The sequence below is a fragment of the Erythrolamprus reginae genome, chromosome 5 (genome assembly GCF_031021105.1).
Source record: "Erythrolamprus reginae isolate rEryReg1 chromosome 5, rEryReg1.hap1, whole genome shotgun sequence".
Taxonomy (NCBI): Eukaryota; Metazoa; Chordata; class Lepidosauria; order Squamata; family Dipsadidae; genus Erythrolamprus; species Erythrolamprus reginae.
In genome coordinates this window covers 64,595,201-64,619,652 of record NC_091954.1, presented here as the reverse complement: position 1 = coordinate 64,619,652, position 24,452 = coordinate 64,595,201, and the positions used below count along the sequence as shown (strand labels likewise).

Sequence of the window (24,452 nt, the reverse complement as noted above, 5' to 3'; positions counted from 1 at the left end):
AACTCGTGAACAATTTAGTTCCAGTTCGGGGGATATGTCTGGAATATTCTGGAGTCTGGAGTCTTCGGAGAGGGGCGGCATACAAATCTAATACATTATTATTATTATTATTATTATTATTATTATTATTATTATTATTATTATAACTGGAAGATCATATTCATGCCAGTTTGTATAGCAGTAGCAGCCATAAAGTCCATGGAATAGCTGCCCTGAGTCCACAGAAAGGGGAGGCACATAAGTCCAATTAATTAATAAATAAAATAAATAAACTGCCAAACTGGTAGAAAATAACAGAAAAGAATAGAATTCTTTCTTGGCCAAGTGTGATTGGACACACAAGGAACTTGTCCTTGGTGTATATGCTCTCAGTATACATAAAGAAACTATTAGAGAGCATTTCACCAAGGCAGTTGTCATCATCGCCATCTTGGATCTAGCTTGTAAAACATCTTTGCTGTACAGCGCTCCAAAATATTGCAACTATTCACTATTAAACCTTTAAAGATGAGCATACCAATTATTTTGAGTGCTTCTGGTGGTTTCTCCTTACAACAGTCAGCCTGCCAAAAATGGCTAAATAAATCACCCCATTACAAGAACTCATTACTTTTATAAAGGGAAAAGGTTCAGATGGATTTGTAAGGGAAGGAGGATAACACTGCACAAGAATCCAGCACTGCAAGTTTAGACAAAAAGAGGTGAGGGAAAATGAGGTGGTTTTTTCTTCTTTCTTCTACACCAGAGGTCTTCAAACTTGGCAACTTTAAAACTTGTGGACTTCACCTCCCAGAATTCTCCAGCCAACATAGATGCCAAGTTTGAAGACCTTTGTTCTGCACAAATGAAAGGCAATACATCCATTACATTATAAACCTGTTTAATATACAGCCTACAGGAAGAAAGAGCACCTGCAACATAGGGGATATGTTGGTAAGGACCAGGCAAAATATTTAGCATATCATTTGATATAATCCTTACAAAGGAGGAACAAAGAGAGAATCAACAATAACAAAGTAAATTATCTGTAAATAATCTCTTATAATAGTCGACCATAACAGATTAGCCGCCCCGAGTCCTCGGAGAGGGGCGGCATACAAATCCAATTAATAAATAATAAATACATAAATTAGTTTCCTTAATAGTAATTTTATGCATTTCTTCCTTTGTTCTGGACTCCTATTTGTGTCTTGCAAGCTTCCTGCTGATATTAGTGAAAGGACTGCAGTAGTCTGAAGTTTTCTAGTTCATTGCCGTCAAAACAAACATATAGACCAGGGGTGTCAAATTCGCAGCATCATGGTGGTATCACATGATGTATCAAGACTTTTTTCCGCTTGACACATACGGTTGACAGCCCCTCTATAAACCATCAAGAAAACCCAACAAACTAACTTTAGTAACCTTCCTGATATTAAATAATGTGCCAATTCAGTATCCTACATCACTGGCATAGGCAGAAATTTTAGTGACTGGGGTCAGAGATTATTTTTGGATATTGATTAATATAAAATGAAATAGTAAGAATGTAAACCCACTTTTATGTGGAAGTAAATTCAACAGCAATCACTTTTGAAAAATCACAAAAAGGTTTATGCAGCAGGCATTCAGCCACCTTCATTGTAAGCACAGAAGCTTACATAATTAAAAGGGAACGGTGGGTTCATTACCAATTTTCATACCATCTTATGCCCTCAAAGAACAGTTTGTCCTATTCTTAAATTATCTGAAGGTCATTTCACGTAAGATGTTTTCCTCATTAGGTTATGTAACAGTGCAGATTTTTTTAAAATGAGGAGCGATATATAAATGCTTTAACTTGGTAAGTACAAAGCCATGTACTTATGACAATATTGCACTTTTGTTTTATTAAGTGGATACACTGGCTACAGCTTTCAATGAGAAAACACCCCTATTATCAGATCCACAGAAGCATAATTGGAAGAGACCATTTAAGCTTTGGTGTAGAAGTCCAAATAAAAGCATCTAGTGGCAGGCTATCATTGTTTAGCCTATATCTGAACATACCCATGCCTATCTGTGTAGGAAAAGTAAAGTAACATTTCTCTGGTGATGCATATGCAGTAAACACATCACTGCCAATTTCCTTTAATTATGTCAGTAAAAATCATAATCCTCTCTTAATAAAGTTTCTATGTTTTAAAGAAGCAACTCAGTCTGCCGCAGCTGTTACCAAAATGCCAAGACACTTAATTCTTACAAGTTTTTTAAAAAACCAAACACCTGGGGCAACCTCTAAATCCAGGATGAAGCAAAAATCTCACAAAAAAGCATACAACTCTTTGCCACATTTTGGCAGACCTTAATGAATGACTAATAGGGAACTTGGAATAGTTTTCCCTTCTGATCTTTTTTTTTTATTTTTTTTCGGAAAAACGCAGTTCTACATCCCCAGTTTCCAAAAAACATATTTCAAAACACACCCCTTCCACCAGGCAGAGGCTTTTGATATTTGGGTAATTTGGTCACTCCTACCGACCCACCACCGCTTTCTCTGTACCTCTGTCAAGCTGTCCATCACACAAGCACCAATCAATTTTAATGCAAACTCCTTCTTATAGATTCCCGATGCAGTTATTTCCATGCACTGGCTGGATTTTCCATGCAATCCAACTTTATTCCGTTCTTTGAGTCTGTCCTATTCGTATAGTGGTGGGGTTTTTCCCCCTTTTCCTTGAGCTGTAAGGCTAAGAGCCATCCATCCCTCAAGTCATCAGTGTCACTCTTGCTTATACCATATCCCCCCCCCCTCTTCTCTAGCAGAGTCCTCGGAGAGGGGTGGCATATAAATCCAATAAATAGCATAAATCTGGGTCCCACATTCTGCTTCTCTAGTGGCTCAGCCTCAGCTTATTCCCCTGTGCTCACACCCTGCCAGCTTAGCCTGCAACCCCTTCTCGAGGGAAGTCTTGCCAATGTTGTGCCTTGGTGGGAACGGGACATGATGAGCCACATATAGTCCAACTCTCAAGTGCCCCAGTCCCTCCTACGGTTACTTCCCTTCCCATTCTTCTTTTCAGCAAGGAGACAGGCTCTCCAGGTACACCATACACACAACCCTCCTTACCTCTGACAATGCCAGAGCTGGATGGCGCTTACAGGAGTTGCAGTCCAAAGAGGCTCTGGAGAATAGCAGGCTGCTGATCCCTTGTCTCACAAACGCACATTCCATACTTTCGGTCCTAGCTACGGTAGCACCACATACGTTCAGACGTACAACCCCCCTAGTCGTGACACGTGACCAGCGCGGACCCCCCCTCCCCTCTTTTAAATCTACAGTATACTCGGCTTCCCTCCCCCTCGGCCTTTTCTTGCATCCAGGTATAAACCCGCCCACCTCCAGATCTCAAACCTCAGCAAAGCCCCCCGCCCCGCCGACACACAAGCGCATATCTGGGGGACTCTCCGCATCCACCGCCTCTTGCTCCGGAGCCCCTCCAAGTGTAACACCCACACACACGCGCGCAACACACAACCGCAGCGCTTCTCCGTTCCGCCTCACCCGCATAGCCCCCTCCCCCGGTCTCACCTGAGCTCCGGCCGCGGCTGGAGGTCTACCTCTCGGTCCCGCGCGCCGCCCCGACCCAGATCCGCTCCTCCGCCACTCACAACCCGAGCCGGTGGCGGAGTGAGCGGTGGCCCGTCAAGGCGAAGCCGCAGCTGGGCAACCGGTAAGGGAGCCGAAACGCGAGAGCTCTGGGGCGCCATCTAGCGGGCTCCTGAGGCGACGGCGGCTCCCCTTCCGAAGGCTGGCGGCGAACCTGTAAAGAAGGTCCCGAGCTTCCGGGTCGCTGATTCGGAGGAGGCTTAATTAGAGTTAGGCATTTGTCTCTGCTTTTGTTTTATTGCATCGATTTTTTACGCCGCCCAATAGAAAGGTTTTGGGCGGTGTACAATGTCAAAGGAGCATCACTATCGCCTCCGTTAAATTCAATCATAAATACAGTACATTGTAAAACAAACCACACAATTGCCCCCTAGCATGGTTTAGGGCTTTAGGCAACAAAACTGGAAGAGATTATTGTTGTTGTTGTTATTGTTGTTGTTAATTTGGTTTGTATGCCACCCTTCTCCAAGGACTCAGAGGATGATTATTATCATCACCATCATCATCATCATCATCATCATCATCATTATTATTTCAACAATACAACACAGCAAACGAGATCACTATACTGGATTTCGCATTTTATCACCAGTCGGACGCTTCCCTAGCACCTAGGACTGATGTAGCGGCAAATTATGTGTGCCCATCACAGTAAAGCAGCCTTTTGCAATTGTCAGATGGAGAATTTGTCAATTCTGATGGTTTTCAAATGTCCACTGAGATCCTTTGGCACTGCGCCCAGCGTGCCCAGGACCACTGGGACCACTTTCACTGGTTTATGCCAGAGTTGTTGCAGCTGAATTTTCAGATCTTCGTATTTTTCAAATTTCTCTGCCTGCTTCTCCTCAATTCTGCTGTCTCCTGGGATTGCGATGTCGATGATCCATACTGTCTTTTTCTCCACAATCAGGATGTCTGGTGTGTTATGCTTCAAAATTCAGTCAGTCAGAAGTCCCAGAGTAGTTTTGCTTGCTCATTTTCGACCACTTTTTCGGGCTTATGATCCCACCAGTTCTTTGCCACTGGTAGATGGTAGTTCTGGCACAGGTTCCAGTGGATCATCTGTGCCACAGCATTGTGTCTATGCTTGTAGTCAGTCTGTGCAATCTTCTTGCAGTAGCTGAGTATGTGATCAGTTGTTTCATCTGTTTCTTTACAGAGTCTGCACTTTGGATTATATTATTATTATTATTATTATTATTATTATTATTATTATTTCAATTTATATGCTGCCCCTCTCTGAGGACTTTTAGCACTTGCTTCAATGCTAGGAGACAGGTGCAATGTTTTTCCGGGACTGGCATATTCCCATCCTGCATAAGCAGCCAGTGAGAAGTTCTGTTCTTCTCACCTCACCCAAGTGGGCCTTGAGCACTTCCTCTCTAGATATCCACATAGATTAGGGAGATTCTACTACAACCCACAATCTGTTACCTGGCAGAGCGCTGTGCCATATATGGCTTTAAAGGCAATCTGTAGCATTTTCAAGGGTGTTTCATACATGTGTAGGGATTACCTATAGTTGTGGTTTTCCTTTGTTATGTAGTCTGGTAACTATTATTTGTTTATTTGAATTTATTGGCTGCCCATCATTTCATTCTGTATCAAGTGTAGCTTCTAAATCAGCTTCAAAGTCAGCTCTATACAAAATTGGAGTTATGATTTCAGTTGTCCAGTTGAGGGTGGCAATCAGGGCATGGATTAATATACCTCTATCTTCTAATTCAGATGCCATAACTGATGAACAAGCCAAAGCTCCTAGCCCTAGAACCTCTTTCTAGTGCCACAATTCATTTTGGGTGGACACAAAGTCAATTAGTTTAAACAAAATCATGAAAAATTATAATTAAAAACCTGAATATGTTAAAAGCTCACAATTCTTAATCCACAAAAAAGATCCTCAAAATCAATTGAGCTCTAAGTGATTCTATAAAATACTTTTGACATTTTAGGCGTGTTGAAGGAGAGGATTACCAGTTTATTATTTGTGTTTTATTAAAATAGAATAGAATAGTATAGAACAGAATAGAATAGAATAGAATTTTATTAGCCAAGTGTGATTGGACACACAAGGAATTTGTCTTGGTGCATATGCTCTCAGCGTACATAAAATAAAATATACATTTGTCAAGAATCATGTGGTACAACACTTAATGATTGCCATAGGGGTCAAATAAGCAATGAAGAAGCAATATTAATAAAAATCTTAGGATATACGCAACAAGTTACAGTCATACAGTCAACATGGGAGGAAATGGGTGATAGGAATGATGAGAAAAACTAGTAGAATAGAAGTGAAGATTTAGTAGAAAGTCTGACAATGTTGAGGGAATTATTTGTTTAGTAGAGTGATGGCGTTTGGAAAAAAACTGTTCTTGTGTCTAGTTGTCTTGGTGTGCAGTGCTCTGTAGCGACGTTTTGAGGGTAGGAGTTGAAACAGTTTGTGTCCAGGATGTAAGGGGTCAGTAAATATTTTCCCCGCCCTCTTTTTGACTCGTGCAGTATACAGGTCCTCAATGGAAGGCAGGTTGGCAGCAATTGATTTTTCTGCAGTTTGTGTGCTGAGTTTGGTGCATATGCGCTGAGATCCAAAGGTACAGATTCAAAATCATTTGCAGCAGATTACCGTATTTTTCAGCGTATAAGACACACTGGAGTATAAGATGCATCTTAGTTTTTGGGGAGGAAGACAAGGAAAAAAGGCCTCTGCCTCCCAGCAATTTGCCGAACAGCAAACAGCACAGGTGATATACACATTGTTTACTGTGTATTTCTGTGCATGTGTGCCTGACCCATAGAAATAGCAAAGAATTAGAGAAATGTACATTCTGGGAGTATTTCTGCTATTTAAAAGAAGATACAATAGCACTGGGGCTCTTTAGATCAAGCATTTATTTTAAAAGTTTTCACTCTCCTTGGGAGGTAAAAAGATGTGTTTTATACTCCGAAAAATATGGTAATTTCCTCATAGAATAGAATAGAATTCTTTATTGGCCAAGTGTGATTGGACACACAAGGAATTTGTCTTGCTGCATATGCTCTCAGCGTACATAAAAGAAAAGATACATTTGTCAAGAATCATATGGTACAACACTTAATGATTATCATAAGCGTCAAATAAGCAATGAAGAAACAATCAATATTAATAAAAATCTTAGGATACAGGCAACAAGTTACAGTCATAAAGTCCTAACTGAGAGGAAAAGGATGGTAGGAATGATGAGAAAAAAACTAGTAGAAATAGAAGTGCAGACAGTAAAAAGGTTTGACAGTGTTGAGAGAATTATTTGTTTAGTAGAGTGGTGGCGTTTGGGGAAAAACTGTTCTTATTTACCAGATGTTAATTATTTCATGTTCAGAAAGGGATTTTCCATTCACCCACACATTTGCAATACAATAGAAGGTAAAACATTATAGCTAAAATCCAGGTCATCATAAAATTCAGTCAGGCATTTTTGAATATAGGTAGCCTTTGATTTACAAGAGTTCATTTAGTGACTGTTCAAAGTTATGACAACACTGAAAAAAAGTGACTGAAGGCTATTTTCCCCACTTATAACTATTGCAACATCTCTACAATCACATGATTAAAATTCAGGTGCTTGAAAACTGACGCACATTTATGACACTTGCGGTGTCCCGGAATGACGTGATCACCTTTTGCAACCTTCTGACAAGCAAAGTCAATGGGGAAGCCAGATTCACTTAACAACCGTGTTACTAACTCAACAACTGCAGCGATTGCCTTAGCCATTGTGGCGAGAAAGGCCTTAAAATGGAGCAAAATTCACTTAACAGCTGTTATGCTTAGCAGTAGAAATTTGGGCCACAGTTGTGGTGATAATCCGATAATGGGAGATGTTTTTTCAATCCTTTCTTTCTGGATCTAAGTTTCTTTAGGTGCATCGGAGTACATTAAACTATTACACTGGGTAGTCATAATATTTATTTATTTATTTATTTATTTACTTACTTACTTACTTACTTACTTACTTACTTACTTACTTACTTACTTATTTATTTATTTATATTAGATTTGTATGCCGCCCCTCTCTGTAGACTCAGGGCGGCTAGCAGTAATAAAACAGCATATGACAAATCTAATATTTAAAATAACTAAGAAACCCTTATTAAAAACCAAACATACAAACAAATATACCATGCATAACTTGTATAGGCCTGGGGGGAAAGGAATATCTCAATTCCCCCATGCCTGACGAGATGTGGGTTTTAAGGAGCTTACGAAAGGCAAGGAGGGTGAGGGCAATTCTGATCTCTGGGGGGAGCTGGTTCCAGAGGGTCAGGGCCACCACAGAGAAGGCTCTTCCCCTGGGTCCCGTCAAACGACATTGTTTAGTTGACGGGATCCAGAGAAGGCCAACTCTATGGGATTTAACTGGTCGCTGGGATTCGTGCAGCAGAAGGCGGTCCCGGAGATATTCTGGTCCGATGCCATGAAGGGCTTTATAGGTCATAACCAACACTTTGAATTGTGACCAGTATGGGTTATATATATACAATATATACAGTATGGGGAAAACTAGGCTACAAAGAGGCATTCTGGGAGGCGGGGGAAACACAATAGGCCTGGGTCACACTCATGGTTAATTGAGCTTCTGAAGGTTGTATTATAAAAGGCAACTCTGAGCAAAAAGCAAGTCAAGGAATGACCTTTTTCATCGGAAAATTGAAAAGACAAAAAGCATTAAACCTCTGCTTCCTTCTGCACAAAATGAAAGTACTTGGAAGCCTAGAATTCACATACTGTACTTCACTTATTTGTGTGCAGAAAGGAAATGGGTGAGTTTTGGCAGAGGAAAAACTGCTACCAACGCACATCGCAGTACCTGGAAAACCAGAAATCACACCATTCACTTTTAGATGCATTCTTTAAGAAATTAACTCTTTGATGTATATGAAGCTACCTATTCTTCTTCAGAACTTTATAATTACATTTTACCCTCAAGAGAAACAGAGCAAATTCTTCAACTGTATTTTTTTTCCCCAATTAAACCAATGGCTTTTGCAAACAGAAAGTTACATGTCACTCCCTCTGTATTCAGCAATAATTTACAACAAAATTTTGGCAGGGGAGAGGCAGTGCTCTGCATCTGGAAGGTATCTAGGATTTTCTGATTCACCTTCCTGAAGTCTTTGGCTGTATTGCACAACACAATGAACTTGCCAACTGCATTTTACTCTGGTGATGATGGTTGGTGTGTGTGTGTGTTAATTTAATTTATATCCAAGGGCACTTAAATTTCTGCCCCAAGGGCACTTAAAGTACTGAACAATTGAAATGTTAAATATAAACAAACACAGATTAAAGAAAGTATAACGACTTTTAATTCAATAAAATGACTATTAATTCAAACTGAGAAACTTTCACTAAAGAGGAAGATATTGAGTTCTTTAAAAAGGCGTCAAGCAAATGCAATTTGTGTACATTATTATTATTATTATTATTATTATTATTATTATTATTATTTATTGGATTTGTATGCCGCCCCTCTCCGCAGACACGGGGCGGCTAACAACAATGATAAAAAACAACATGTAACAATCCAATTTAATAAAACAACTAAAAACCCTTATTATAAAAACCAAACATACACACAAACATACTGTACATAACTTGTAATGGCCTAGGGGAAGGAGTATCCTAACTCCCCCATGCCTGGCGACAAAGGTGGGTCTTGAGTAATTTGGGAAAGACAAGGAGGGTGGGGGCTGTTCTAATCTCTGGGGGGAGTTGATTCCAGAGGGCTGGGGCCGCCCCAGAGAAGGCTCTTCCCCTGGGGCCCGCCAAATGACATTGTTTGGTCGACGGGACCCGGAGAAGGCCAACTCTGTGGGACCTTATCGGCCGCTGGGATTCGTGCGGTAGAAGGCGGTTCCAGATGTATTCTGGCCCAATGCCATGTAGGGCTTTAAAGGTCATTACCAACACTTTGAATTGTGAGCGGAAACCGATCAGCAGCCAGTGCAGGCCGCGGAGTGTTGCAGAAACGTGGGCGAATCTAGAAAGCCCCACGATGGCTCTCGCGGCCGCATTCTATGATCAGATTTCCAAAAATAAACTCATATAAACGCACATATGAATGTACATATTAAAAAGTATGTATTCATTGACATTATTATAAAATTAAAAGGGCTCAAGAAAAAAAATTACCCACCTATCAAAACTATTGAAAGTTTAACTTTTGGGAAAGCTTCCCTCTAATGAAGTACCTTTCAGTAATTCCAAATACTTCCTGTGGTTGAGAGGTCACATTGCATGGAAAATGATTTCAGGTCAGATAAAGTTAACAGATGACTAATAAGCAACAAAGGCTCTATTTTTCAGTAAGGAAATGAAGCACCGAGCAGGTCTTTTTTTCTACAGGTAGTCAGGAAAATCCCAATTGGGGTCACAATGGCTAAGCAGCAATTGTTAAGTGAAGTTTGGCTGAATTTATGATCTTTTGTGCCACCATTGGTAGGTGAGTAATTACAGTATCCAGCTTCCCCTATTGACTTTGCTTTTTGGCTCCTTATTGGATAGTGAATTGTGTTGAATTGAATACCGGTACTTTATTTGGCCTGGTGTGATTATAATTTCAGTTTACATGCAAAGCAACAGAACAAAGAAGAAGAAGAAGAAGAAGAAGAAGAAGAAGAAGAAGAAGAAGAAGAAGAAGAAGAAGAAGAAGAAGAAGAAGAAGAAGAAGGTTATTATTATTATTATTATTATTATTATTATTATTATTATTATTATTATTAATTAGATTTGTATGCCGCCCCTCTCCGCAGACTCGGGGCGGCTCACAACAATAATAAAACAGTGTACAATGAACAAATCTAATATTTAAAAAATATCTAAAAAACCCATTATTTAAAAACATACAACACAAGCATACCATACATAAAACTATATAAGCCTGGGGGAGATGTCTCAATTCCCCCATGCCTGACGGCAGAGGTGGGTTTTAAGGAGTTTGCAAAAGGCAAGGAGGGTGATGATGATGATGATGAAGAAGAAGATAATGATGATGATGATAATAATAATAATAATAATAATAATAATAATAATAATAATAACAATAATAGTCTTTAAATCTTTATTCCCGAAATAGCAGGTAGAGTTGCCATTTGAGATTGCTGATCGTTTTAGCCACCTTCAATTTGTCTGATCCTCTTTTAAAGTCATTCTCAACTTATACCCATTATCATATCCTTGTACAGAGGACTCTACAGTTCAACTATGTGCAGCACACAGAGAAAGGCTTATTTTTTCCCTGCCTTGAATCTCCTGCTATTTTGAATCACTGGATGACCTTGCTGTTGGGTATTACTTGAAACAGAGAGAAATATTTCTACAGGCACTTTATATGCATGATTATATTCACCTCTATCTTGGTCCCATTACTCATCTGTTTTTAAGCCTTCTTTCAAGCTCCAGATATTGTAACCTTTCATCAAAGGGGAAGGGATCCAACTGCTCCCACTGTCATTTTAATTGCCTTTTTCTGCCCCCCTCCTCCCCACAAGCTTCATGTGACTGCAGTTGCACTTAGTATATAGCAAGATATGCCAAGAACCAATAAGATTTTCTCTCTTATCCTTTTCCTGAATATTACATCCTGAAATATTGCTGTGTGTTGTGGTCACTAATTTCCCCTTTTGTATTAACCCACTCAGTCAAGGACCTCCGAGTACTAATAACTAAAGCCCATTGCAACAACATCACCAAGAAGGCTTTAAGAGTTGTTAATCTAATCCTATGTAGCTTCCGCTCTGGCAATCTCACACTACTTACCAGAGCTTATAAAACTTTCGCCAGACCCATCCTAGAATATAGCTCATCTGTTTGGAACCCATACTGCATTTCTGATATTAATACCCACGAAAATGTCCAGAGATACTTCAACAGAATAGCTCTTCACTCCTCTACCCGTAACAGAATACCCTACGAAACTAGACTTACAATCCAGGGTCTAGAAAGCGTAGAACTAAGACACCTCAAACATGATCTAAGTATTGCCCACAAGATCATATGCTGCAGCGTCCTGCCTGTCAAAGACTACTTCAGCTTCAACCACAACAACACAAGAGCCCACAACAGATATAAGCTTAATATTAACCGCTCCAAACTTGACTGTAAAAAATATGACTTTAGTAATAGAGTTGTCGAAGAGTGGAATTCTCTACCGGGACTCTGTAGTATCATCCTCTAACCCCCAACACTTTACCCTTAGACTATCCACGGTTGACCTCACCAAGTTCCTAAGAGGTCAGTAAGGGGCGTACATAAATGCACCAGAGTGCCTACCGTCCCCTGTCCTATTGTCTCTCCTATATCTCCTATATCTTCTCTTCTATAGCTTTATCTTTTTCTGCTATTCTCTCATAGTTATATTTCACTCCTTTATTTTCTCCTCTATTCCCCCTTTAATACATTCTACCTGATTATATCCTCTATAACCCTCATTGGGTATTATTGTGTATTGGACAAAACAAACAAACAAATAAATAACTTGCCTTTCACCAAATGGCAGCCCTCTCTGAGTTGTGTTCAGTATTGAATTCCAAAAATCTCTGGCCAAGTTTCTGGGGTTTCTAAGCCCTGAAGTCCATACAAATCTGGGCTGCCCCGGTTTGAACAGATGATCCCCATTTTTGCAAGCAGATAATCACAGCCTTCCAGATGACAGGAATGAAGACAAGTGGACTTTCCTCCTGCCTCTGGTTCTTGTTTGTCGTACCAACGCTTTTGACCCAAAGACAGGCTTTAGAGCAGAATGTTTTCCCATGTAATATAGGATGGCATGCTGTATGTGCAAAAATATTGTAAAGTCTTCTTTCTTTGTCAGCTGGTCTATTTCAAAAATGCATGACTCCCAAGCAGGGGTGGGCTACTGACCGGATGGGGGGCAACGCAGTGGGGTAGCGAAAATGGAGCTCCACCACAGAGCACCCAATTTGCACTGAAAGATGTTGAAAGAAAATGCATAAGCCACGGCCACAGTTTGGTCGTAAAATTTTTGGTAGCCCTTCACTGCTCCCAAGGTAATTGATTTTTATTTTTAATGGGTCATGGGTTTCATACAACGAATTTTGATACAGGAACCATTTAAGTTGAGAGCAATTCAAAATATTTGTAGCATCACTAGAACACCTTTGCCATTGATAAAACTACAAAAAGCACCTTTACTCGGAACAGCTTACATTCTGTGACATTACCCATAATTTAAGAACAACACCTGTCCATCCCATTGTGGAAGACTCAATAGGTGTTGTTGTGTCCGTAATGGCTACCTTGTTTCAATTGTAAATAGTTTCTTCCTGTTTAAAGCGCTGTCTGAGCCTGATTCAGGAAGTCGCTCCTGATTGGCTCAGACGCGGCTGCTCCTTGCTTTGGCGGGAACCGCAAAAGTATAAAAGAAGCGGTTTCTCCCAGGCAAAGCAGATCGGTACTCGCAAAAGTCACTTGCCTTGCTGAGCTGTCACTTCTCTCTCTCTGAGCTGAATAAAAGTACCGTTCTGAGTTACCTGTGTCTGGATTCACTTCAGGTGTCTTTCTCGATATTTTTCAGGAGTTCCAAGAAGGTTCCACATACATTTGCACTTCTCAGGTGACCCTGGGGATACAGATAAAACCTCCAAGTGGCTTCCATGACTCTCTAAAATGAATGCAAATGACCAGCTGTCTGCAAGGAATATACAGTAAATACATTATCAGTTTCTTATAAAGAGAATTTATATAAAATGTTTTACTGCTGGCATTTTGCTCCAGCCAGATGTAAACCCAACATGTTGGAAATTTAAAAAGCTTATGGTACATATTATCATTTATGGTGGTCCTGCTCAGTGGCAAGAAGATACTGGAATACAATTAGGATCTGGATAAAAGAAATGACTCTGAAATAGAATTAAGACCAGAGACATATTTATTAGGGATTGTTGGAGGGCAACATACTAAGGCAAATCAATATCTTATTATACACATTTTAACTGCTGCCAGATTAACCTTCGAACAGACCTAGAAGAATGGAAATCCCCCAACAGAGAATATGATAATTAATAAAATGATGGATTGTGCCGAAATGACAAGATTTACTTTAGAATTACAGAATTGTCAAGAGAGATAATTCTTTACTGTGTGGGAAAAATTCTATAATTGGCTAGAAATTAAAAAAAAGTAATCTTATAAAATTGTAAATTTTGATAGCAATATAAATTAATAATGTGATAGATTGACATATATGCATAGCAATTTTATGCTAATAACACAATAATATAAAATGTAATTATGCTTATATGTTTCGCTTTGGGGTTATTTTTTTGTTTTTTATTGTTTAAAAAAACCTGAATTAAAAATATTTTTAAAAAAGAAAGGAAAAGTGGAGTCCAGTTTGGAATGGATTGATTTTTTAAATTTCTGTCTCGGAATTATGCCTTATTTCTACTCCCCAAGTCCATAAAACATCTATGAAGACAAGGAAAGGACTGTCATTTTCTTAATTAAAATTATCTAGGCAATTTGTGCTGGAGGACAAAAACACTTTAAAAGAAATCTGGCAACTGATCACTTTGAGTGAGGATTTCCTTCACGACCCAAACTGTAAATTCTTTGGTGGCTTTGGAGCAATTTGTTTATGATGCTGTTTAAATTATAATGTACAATGTTGATCAACCTGATGTTAAAACTGATAACAATTTAGGTTTATTAAATAGCATGTTACTGTAAGTGGTATACCCTTCTCTCATTCCTTTTTCATGAGCAATGGTACTCTTGTATATTTTTAAAATATACAAAAATATACAAAAATATAAATGAAGACAAGCAGCATATGTATTCCTATTGGACCCATTTCTGAATCTCACATAACCACATGGGCCTGTTGTCACAAAATGCCTCTGTGTCTGTCTGTCTATCACAACAGTATCGTGATGGAAATGCTACCACTGCTATGTTTATTTTAGTGTAACTCAGATCAGTGTAAAAAATCTGGAACAAAAACAAATGTTCTACTCTCTTTTCATTCTGCTGAAAGAAATAGTCTAGCTGTCTTTGTATGTCCCTCAGGTGCCATTTGAGCCTAAATGTTTGTAACACATCCTTACTTGAGTGTAATTTTATATGTAGACTGTGAGCAGGTGCTGTCTTCAACTCCTATTGAGATCATCTCATAAGTTCTCCACTGAGTAGATATATACATTTAAATGTATACGGTACTTGATTTCAGACTTAAGTTTGCTTTTGACTGGAAAGACATGAAACATAATATTAACTAAAATTGATATATATATATTTGTAGATTTTCAAGGGTACAGGTATGATGGTCTTGGTATATTCGTGTTTCTTCCCGTGTAGGATTTGGAAATTTCTGGCGACGTTTCGATGAGGCCCCACTCATCATCTTCAGGCTGGTGTTTCTGTCCTTGTTCTCAGGCGAACAAGCGGGATGATACCTCTCGCTTACCAGACATCTGGAAACCAGCCCTCAAACATATCCCAGCCACAGAAACCAGACTCAGGACACACATTGTAAAGTAATCAAGTAGCCTGCAAGTTCCAACTACTCAGGACATCACGCCTAATCTACAACCATTAACTAATCAGCATACCTCAGCTACATCAACGACCCCAATTGTTACCCCTCTGACTCACCAGGAAGTTTCTACACAGCAGGCAATTGCTGAGCCATCAAACCACACCCAGCCACCAGTATTTATAGAAGGAAGGCAGCTTAGGTCTCGCAGTGTTCGCCTGAGAACAAGGATAGAAACACCAGCCTGAAGATGATGGTATATTGAAGGAATGTCACAGCTCCTTTTTGCCTCTAGGCCCAACCCAGGACCATTTCAAGGCAGTTAATTTATTCATAGCCGACAACTATATTCTGTATGTATCAGCTAAAAACATTTGATACATATATATGTGTATGTATATATATATATATATATATATAGATAGATAGATAGATAGATAGATAGATAGATAGATAGATAGATAGATAGATAGATAGATAGATAGATAGATATGTGTAGATTGTTCTGAGTTCGGGTTTTGACCTGTGTAATATTTTGCATGTTTATGCGACGTTTCGGTGAAATCACATCCACCATCATCAGGCTGAAGTTTCCAAGCTTCGTGCTGTTGTAAAATGGAATGTTTGCAACTGTCATTTCTTCCTAGTATATAGTGTGGGGGTGGAGATTTGGTTTGAATGTAGCAAATAGATTGGGTGATTATGTTTCAGTGATCTGATTGGTTGGTGTAATCATAATTATTAGAAGGATTGACATGGTGATTTTTATGAAGTGTTTTTTGTTTAAGGTTGGTTTCCAAATTTCCAAATTCTAAATTCATAATTATTAGAAGGATTGACATGGTGATTTTTATGAAGTGTTTTTTGTTTAAGGCTGGTTTCCAAATTTCAAAATTCCAAAATCATAATTATTAGAAGGATTGACATGGTGATTTTTATGAAGTGTTTTTTTTGTTTTTTTTGTTTAAGGCTGGTTTCCAAATTTCTGGATAGGCGGGACATGTCATCTCTTTTATTTATGCAAAGGGGTCTCCTCTCAATTTCTATGGCTTCTAGAGCAATTCTTCTATATAAATTCTCTGTTTTGTGAAGTAATTTAGTTTTTTCAAAGTCAATTTCGTGACCTGTTTTTTTAATGTGCTGGACAAGGGAGGAAGTATTTTCTTCTTTTTTAACTGCATTCACATGTTCTGCAAGGCATAGATATAGATATAGATATAGATATAGATATAGATATAGATATAGATATAGATATAGATATAGATATAGATATAGATATAGATATAGATATAGATATAGATATAGATATAGATATAGATATAGATATAGATATAGATATAGATATAGATATAGATATAGATATAGATATAGATATAGATATAGATATAGATATAGATATAGATATATATTTGTTTTTGTAGATTTTCACAGGTACAGGTATGATGGTCCCACTCGTCATCTTCAGGCTGGTGTTTCTGTCCTTGTTCTAGGGTGAACACAGCGAGACCTGAGCTGCCTTCCTTCTATAAATACTGGTGGCTGGGTGTGGTTTGATGGCTCAGTAATTGCCTGCTGTGTAGAAACTTCCTGGTGAGTCAGTGGGGTAACACCTGGGGTCGTTGATGCAACTGAGGTATGCTGATTAGTTAATGGTTGTAGATTAGGCGTGATATCCTGAGTAGTTGTAGCTTGCAGGCTACTTGATTGTTTTGCAATGTGTGTTCTGAGTCTGGTTTCAGTTTCTATGGCTGGGATACGTTTGAGGGCTGGTTGCCAGATGTCTGGTAGGTGGGAGGTATCATCCCGCTTGTTCATATTTTGGGGATGTTTTTCTATCTCGATGGCTTCCATGATTATTCTTTCGCTGTAGCGTTCTGTTTTGGAAATTAATTTGGTACTGTCAAAATCAATTTCATGTCCTGTAGTTTTGAAGTGTTGGAAAAGGGAGGAGGTTTTTTCTTTTTTCCTTAATGCATTCTTATGTTCTGCAACACGTGCATTTACTCTCCTGTTAGTTTGTCCAATATATGTGGCTGGGCAGATTTTACACGGTATTTGATAAACTCCCTGGTTTTCTAGCTGGATATTGTCTTTGGGGTTTCTTAGGATGTTGGCTATTTTTCTTTTAAATCTGTACCAAAGGCTGTCTAGCCAACATCCTAAGAGAACCCAAAGACAATATCCAACTAAAATTTCACACAAATGAAGCAGAAGTGGAATTCAGCAGGTTCTGACCAGTTCTGGAGAATTGGTAGCAGAAATTTTGAGTAGTTCAGAGAACCGGTAAATATCACCTCTGACTAGCTCCGTACCCATCTATTTTCTGCCAAGTCCCAGCTGATCGGGAGCAAATTGGAAATTTAATCTTTCCCTGAGTGAGGTGGGAATGGAGATTTTATAGTATCCTTCCCCTCAGTGAGGTGGGAATGGAAATTTTACAATAGCTTCCCCTACCACGCCAACTAACCACACCCACATGCCCCACCATGCCCACCAAACCATGCCCACCGAATCAGTAGTAAAAATATTTGAATCCCACCACTGAAATGAAGGCAAATATACATGTCCCAGGATAATGTTGCATGAGTCTGAAAGCTTGGAAGACTAAATCTCTAGTCCCAGTGACCAACTCAGATTGAATCCTAAAATTTCACATCTGAAAGTTTGCAGCTCTATGAAGCTTCAGTCCTACAATTTTTGCTAGATTGCGATATCTTTACATGAAACCTGCCAAGAAAGGTTTATAGTGATTTCTGACAGTCTCCAAATGGGTGAGCAGTTTGGTCGGGCGGTAGGAAAAGCAAGTAGGATGCTTGGCTGCATAGCTAGAGGTATAACAAGCAGGAAGAGGGAGATTGTGATCCCCTTATATAGAGCACTGGTGAGACCACATTTGGAATACTGTGTTCAGTTCTGGAGACCTCACCTACAAAAAGATATTGACAAAATTGAACGGGTCCAAAGACGGGCTACAAGAATGGTGGAAGGTCTTAAGCATAAAATGTATCAGGAAATGAACTCAATCTGTATAGTCTGGAGGACAGAAGGAAAAGGGGGGACATGATCGAAACATTTAAATATGTTAAAGGGTTAAATAAGTTTCAGGAGGGAAGTATTTTTAATAGGAAAGTGAACACAAGAACAAGGGGACACAATCTGAAGTTAGTTGGGGGAAAGATCAAAAGCAATGTGAGGAAATATTATTTCACTGAAAGAGTAGTAGATCCTTGGAACAAACTTCCAGCAGACGTGGTTGGTAAATCCACAGTAACTGAATTTAAACATGCCTGGGATAAACATATATCCATCCTAAGATAAAATACAGGAAATAGTATAAGGGCAGACTAGATGGACCATGAGGTCTTTTTCTGCCGTCAGTCTTCTATGTTTCTATGTTTCTATAGAATTATTAGTCCCTTTTATATTCCTGAATTGTTAACCGTCCCCTGGTTTGGGTCCAACTTATTTTCATCAGTTGTATTAATTATCTTGTTTCACTATTAAACAAAATTTCTATTTGGAAATAGAATTTCTGCTTTGTTTCTATTTAAAGAAAAAAATTGCTTAAAGGCAGTGGTATGACAGCCACACATTAGAAACATTCTTGCTACTATGGCTTTTAATTAACCATAATTTTACACTGCAGGAAATAAATCTTCATGCTGCTCAGACTTTTTACAGTTAACATTAAAAGTTGTTTTAGCTAAAATTTAGCTTTAAATGTGGTTTCAGTGTTTATTTTTAACACTGCTATCTCTTCTAGTTTTCTTGAATTGAATTCTTATTCAATTGCTAATCATTGTTATTCCTGCTTTACTTAACTGTGTATTATGTTCCTGTGGCTAAGTACATTTAACTATAGAGACTTAATTATTCCCTACTAATGTGTCTTTTTAGGGTGCAATAGTTTCCTTTTAGTATGCAATCATTCTAGAATTCATCTAAACATATACTATAAAATAAATTATCGTACTTTCCTTCTCTGATGAATCCGCATACAGATGGGAAGTTGAACAACTATCCTTGTGGTGTGACCAGAACAATCTAGAACTGAACACACTCAAAACCGTAGAAATGGTGGTAGACTTTAAGAGAAACCCTTCCACCCTTCCACCTCTCACAATACTAGACAACACAGTATCAACAGTAGAGACCTTCAAATTTCTAGGTTCTATCATATCTCAAGACTTAAAATGGTCACCTAACATCAAAAACATCATCAAAAAAGCACAACAAAGAATGTTCTTTCTGCGCCAGTTCAGGAAGCTCAAACTGCCCAAGGAGCTGCTGATACAGTTCTACAGAGGAATTATTGAGTCTGTCATCTGCACCTCTATAACTGTCTGGTTTGGTGCTGCAACCCAACAGAACCGACACAGACTTCAGAGGATAATCAGAACTGCAGAAAAAACAATTGCTGCCAACCTGCCTTCCATTGAGCACCTGTATACTGCACGAGTCAAAAAGAGGGCAGGGAAAATATTTACTGACCCCTCACATCCTGGACACAAATTGTTTCAACTCCTACCCTCAAAACGTCGCTACAGAGCACTACACACCAAGACAACTAGACACAAGAACAGTTTTTTTCCGAACGCCATCACTTTACTAAACAAATAATTCCCTCAACACTGTCAGACTTTCTACTAAATCTGCACTTCTATTCTACTAGTTTTTCTCATCATTCCTTTCACGCATTTCCTCCCATGTTGACTGTATGACTGTAACTTGTTGCTTATATCCTAAGATTTTTATTAATATTGCTTCTTCATTGCTTATTTGACCCCTATGACAATCATTAAGTGTTGTACCACATGATTCTTGACAAATGTATATTTTATTTTATGTACGCTGAGAGCATATGCACCAAGACAAATTCCTTGTGTGTCCAATCACACTTGGCCAATAAAAATTCTATTCTATTCTATTCTATTCTCTACCATAGAAATCACATTTACAGTTTCCTCAGGTCTTTGAGACAACATTATCGTTAGTCCTCATTTGAGATTTGTATATTTTCTTAATTTCATATCATTTCACTCTGTTGGTGTGGGTTTTTTTCTTTCTAATTCCATAATCTTTGCAGCAGTCATCCCAAACCTAAATCCTTGGGTAAACTTATTACCAAGAATCTCTTGGAAAGCTGATTTTGCTCTTATACACAGAAGTGCTTGCCTATCAGTACAATGTAGAGCAGAATTAAATAGTGCAGACTCCACCCTCCTCTAAATTTAGCTATCTGTAAAAACTCCTATCTCTGTTGAGATCAGGTCCAACAGCCTTCTTCAACTCTGTGTCCTCCAGATGTATTAAATTTCAGTTTCCCTAATACACAGCCAGACTGATGTGAATGAAAATCCCACGTGACTGAGGAGCACTAGGCAGGAAAGAATTGTATACGAAGAAGAGAACAAGCTGCTTTTCCAAGATGCTCTTAATCTTTTAAAATTAATCCTTCCCTTTGAATCTATTTATTAATTGTCCAGTTTGGCACAAAGAGGTAGGAAAGTGGTTAGAATGCAGTATTGCAGGCTAACTCTGCCCACAGCTAGGAGTTCAATCCTGACCAGCTCAAGGTTGACTCAGCCTTCCATCCTTCCAAGGTTGGTAGAATGAAAACCCAGTTGGGGGTTAATATACTGACATTTGTAAACTGCTCAGGGAGTGCTGTAAAGCAGTGTTTCCCAACCTTGGCAATTTGAAGATATCTGGACTTCAGCTCCCAGAATTCCCCAGCCAGCATTCGCTGGCTGGGGAATTCTGGGAGTTGAAGTCCAGATACTTTAAAGTTGCCAAGGTTGGGAAACACTGCTGTAAAGGACCCTATAGGCCAGTGATGGTGAACCTATGGCACGGGTGTGACAGGTGGCATGCAGAGCCATATCTGCTAGTATGTGAGCTGTTACCCTAGTTCAGCTCCAATGGTCATGTGCATACCAGTCAGCTGATTTTTGGCTCGGCTGTAGGCTCTGGGAGGGCATTTTCGGCTTCTGGGGAGTTTCCGGAGGATTGGGGAAGGCATTTTTGCCTTTGGAGCCAAGGGAGGGCAAAAAGCTGGCCTACTGGACCCACCAGATTTTGGGAAATGGGCTGTTTCAGACCTCCAGAAGGGCTCCGGGGGGGGGCAGGCAGGGGACGCCATCTTTGACGCGGTTTGTGAGTGATTAAAGTCCATTAGAACCTTAATCCCAGCGGCCGATAAGGTCCCACAGAGTTGGCCTTCTCCGGGTCCCGTCGACTAAACAATGTCGTCTGGCGGGCCCCAGGGGAAGAGCCTTCTCTGTGGCGGCCCCGGCCCTCTGGAATCAACTCCCCCCGGAGATTAGAACTGCTCCCACCCTCCTTGTCTTCCGTAAACTACTTAAGACCCATCTATACCACCAGGCATGGGGGATTTGAGACACCTTTCCCCCAGGCTTATTATAATTTATGTTTGGTATGTATGTGCTGTTTGGTTTTTTAAATTGATAGGGTTTTCAGTTTTTTCTTAATATTAGATTTGTGCCTGTACAATATTGTTTTATCGCTTGTTGTGAGCCGCCCCGAGTCTTCGGAGAGGGGCGGCATACAAATCTAATAAATTATTATTATTATTATTATTATTATTATTATTATTATTATTATTAATCCCGCGGAGGCAACAGATGAAAGCCTTTAGTCATTTGTTCAAAACAAGATTTCTTTATTATAAAAACAGAAAATAAAACATGTCTCGAGGGACAACAAAAAATATGTCTTCACATGATGGAGGTAGAAAAGAGAATGGAGAATGACGAGGAAGAAGAAGGAAGTGATGTTAGATTTGGCAGGATATTACATCATAATAGGAGGATCTTAGTAAGGCACACACAGTTAACTCTTTCATTACTAAATGTCTCTGAGGGGCTGGCAATATTCAGCGTGACAATCTTCACTGTCCCCAAGCATTGAATTATGGGTGTGAGCACTTGCGCATGCGCGATAGCAGATGCAGATGCACTTTCGGCACCCGAGGAAAAAAAGGTTTGCCGTCACTGGTCTAGGCAATACATGGGCTACAGAGTTAAGCTGATCCTGCTAGCGAGCAGGGTGTCCAGTGATTTAAAAAACTGGGTGGTCCAGAAAAGCGAAAGAACGGTCCGCTGAAGAAACTTGAGCATAGTCACAAAATATACGTTTGAATCAGGCACTGAAACCTTGTGATTTCCAAAGAAAAGGTTTGATATTTGAATGAAGACTTGGGGAGAAAAAAGAATACCATCTTGCAAGAAGTGGGGAAAAAGAAACAAGTTTTGTTTGTTCGTTTCCTGTCTTCATTAAACATATCTTTTTTTAAAAAATTATTTTGTCCAATACACAATACATATTGAAGAGAATAAACATGAAGTATTATATATAAAGATATAAAAATAGAGAAGATATATGAAAGGAAGAGGAGAGGGGCGGCATACAAATTTGATTAATAAATAAATAAATAAAAGATATATGAGACAAGGAGAGACAATTGGACAGGGGACGAAATGCAGGCTAGTGCACTTATGCACGCCCCTTACTGACCTCTTAGGAACCTGGAGAGGTCAATCGTGGATAGTCTAAGGGAGAAATGTTGGGGGTTACGGGTTGACACTACTGAGTCCGGTAATGAGTTCCACGTTTCGACAACTCGATTGCTAAAGTCATATTTTTTTTACAGTCAAGCTTGGAGCGATTAATATTAAGTTCAAATTTGTTGCGTGCTCTTGTGTTGTTGCGGTTGAAGCTGAAGTAGTCATTGACAGGCAGGACATTGCAGCATATGATTTTGTGGGCAATACTTAGATCGTGTTTTAGGCCTCGTAGTTCTAAACTTTCTAGATCTAGGATATCCAACACATCTTCCTCCTTCTATTTTCCCGACAAGAGCAACTCTGTGAAGTGGATTCAGCTGAGAGACAGAGAAAAGTGACTGGCTGGCCCAAAGTCATCCAGCTGACTTTCATAGCAAAGGCAGGACTTACTTGGAGTCAACAATCTCCCACTGGTGCCTTAAACTGTATGCTAGTAATAAACTCACAGGAAGGCGTAGGCGAATGATTTGAGCAAAGCTGTGTGTCAACACCTTTGACCGGTAGCATTTGATTCCGAGGCAAAACCTAATCCATAAGGATCTCCCGTTGTTCAAAGAAGGTGTACTTACTTATTCATGGGCACAATCTACATTCAAGCCTTTTCTTGGCCTTGTTTCCACTCTGATTTACAAGCCCGTCATTCTTTGCCAATCATGGAATGCAGCCGCCTTGGAGATGGTGAATGAGTTCCCTTTGTTTTGAACGGTGCAGCGTAACAACCTCAGTATTGCATTTCTGTTATAGGCTGGCTGAGCACAGTTTCCTTTTGTGTAGAACTCTGATCACACGTCATGGATCAGCAAGTCAAGGTGAGAAGAATAGAAATGCAGCTCAGGTATCACAGAGCAGCGCCCAGGAAAGAATAGGGTAAAAACCGCCCTATTCATAGAAATATAATTAAACAAACAAATACAGTGTTCCCTCAATTTTCGCGGGTTCGAACTTTGCAGAAAGTCTATACCACGGTTTTTCAAAAATATTAATTAAAAAATACTTTGCGGGTTTTTCCCCTATACCACGTTTTTCCCCACCCGATGACGTCATATGTCATCACCAAACTTTTGTCTGCCTTTAATAAATATTTTTTAATAAACTTTAATAAATAAACATGGTGAGTAATAATCTGAATGGTTGCTAAGGGAATGGAAAATTGCAATTTAGGGGTTTAAGGTGTTAAGGGAAGGCCTGTGACACTGTTCATAGCCAAAAATAGTGTATTTACTTCCGCATCTCTACTTCGCGGAAATTCGACTTTCGCGGGCGGTCTTGGAACGCATCCCCGCCAAAAAGCGAGGGAACACTGTAAATGAAAAGGAAACGGGGGGAATGGGGGTATTTCTCTTTGAAATTTTCTATTTTCTACACTGCCTTACTATGAAGAGTCGATTAACCTGTAGGGATGTTACTCGACTCTTTACTGTTTTTGAGTCAATAATCATGCAACAATACAGGCAATCTTCAATTTATGACCACAATTGAGCCCAACACTTTCTTGTTAAGTGAGACATTTGTTAAGTGAGTTTTGCCCCATTTTACAACCTCTCTTGCCATAGTTGTTAAGCGAAACACTGCAGTTGATAAGTCAGTAATCCAGTTGTTAAGTGAATCTGGCTTCCCCATTGACTTTGCTTGTCAGAAAATCCCAAAAGGGATCACATGACCCGGGATACTGCAACCGTCATAAGTATGAAACCAGTCGCCTAG

General features: G+C 39.4%; 1 protein-coding gene across 3 annotated transcripts in view; it reads right to left on the bottom strand.

Moving 5' to 3' along the window:
* SEMA4G (semaphorin 4G) overlaps positions 1–3,719 on the bottom strand; it is a 175,227-nt gene extending 171,508 nt beyond the window's left edge. The window contains exon 1 of one of the 3 annotated variants that reach the window (XM_070752847.1): positions 3,551–3,719. The gene's annotated coding sequence lies outside the window, so the exon portion shown is untranslated. Of the gene's footprint in view, positions 1–2,521; positions 2,753–3,088; positions 3,322–3,550 lie in introns of those variants that run through there. The other 2 variants (XM_070752848.1, XM_070752846.1) reach the window with 2 other exon arrangements.
* Positions 3,720–24,452: the final 20,733 nt, after the last annotated feature.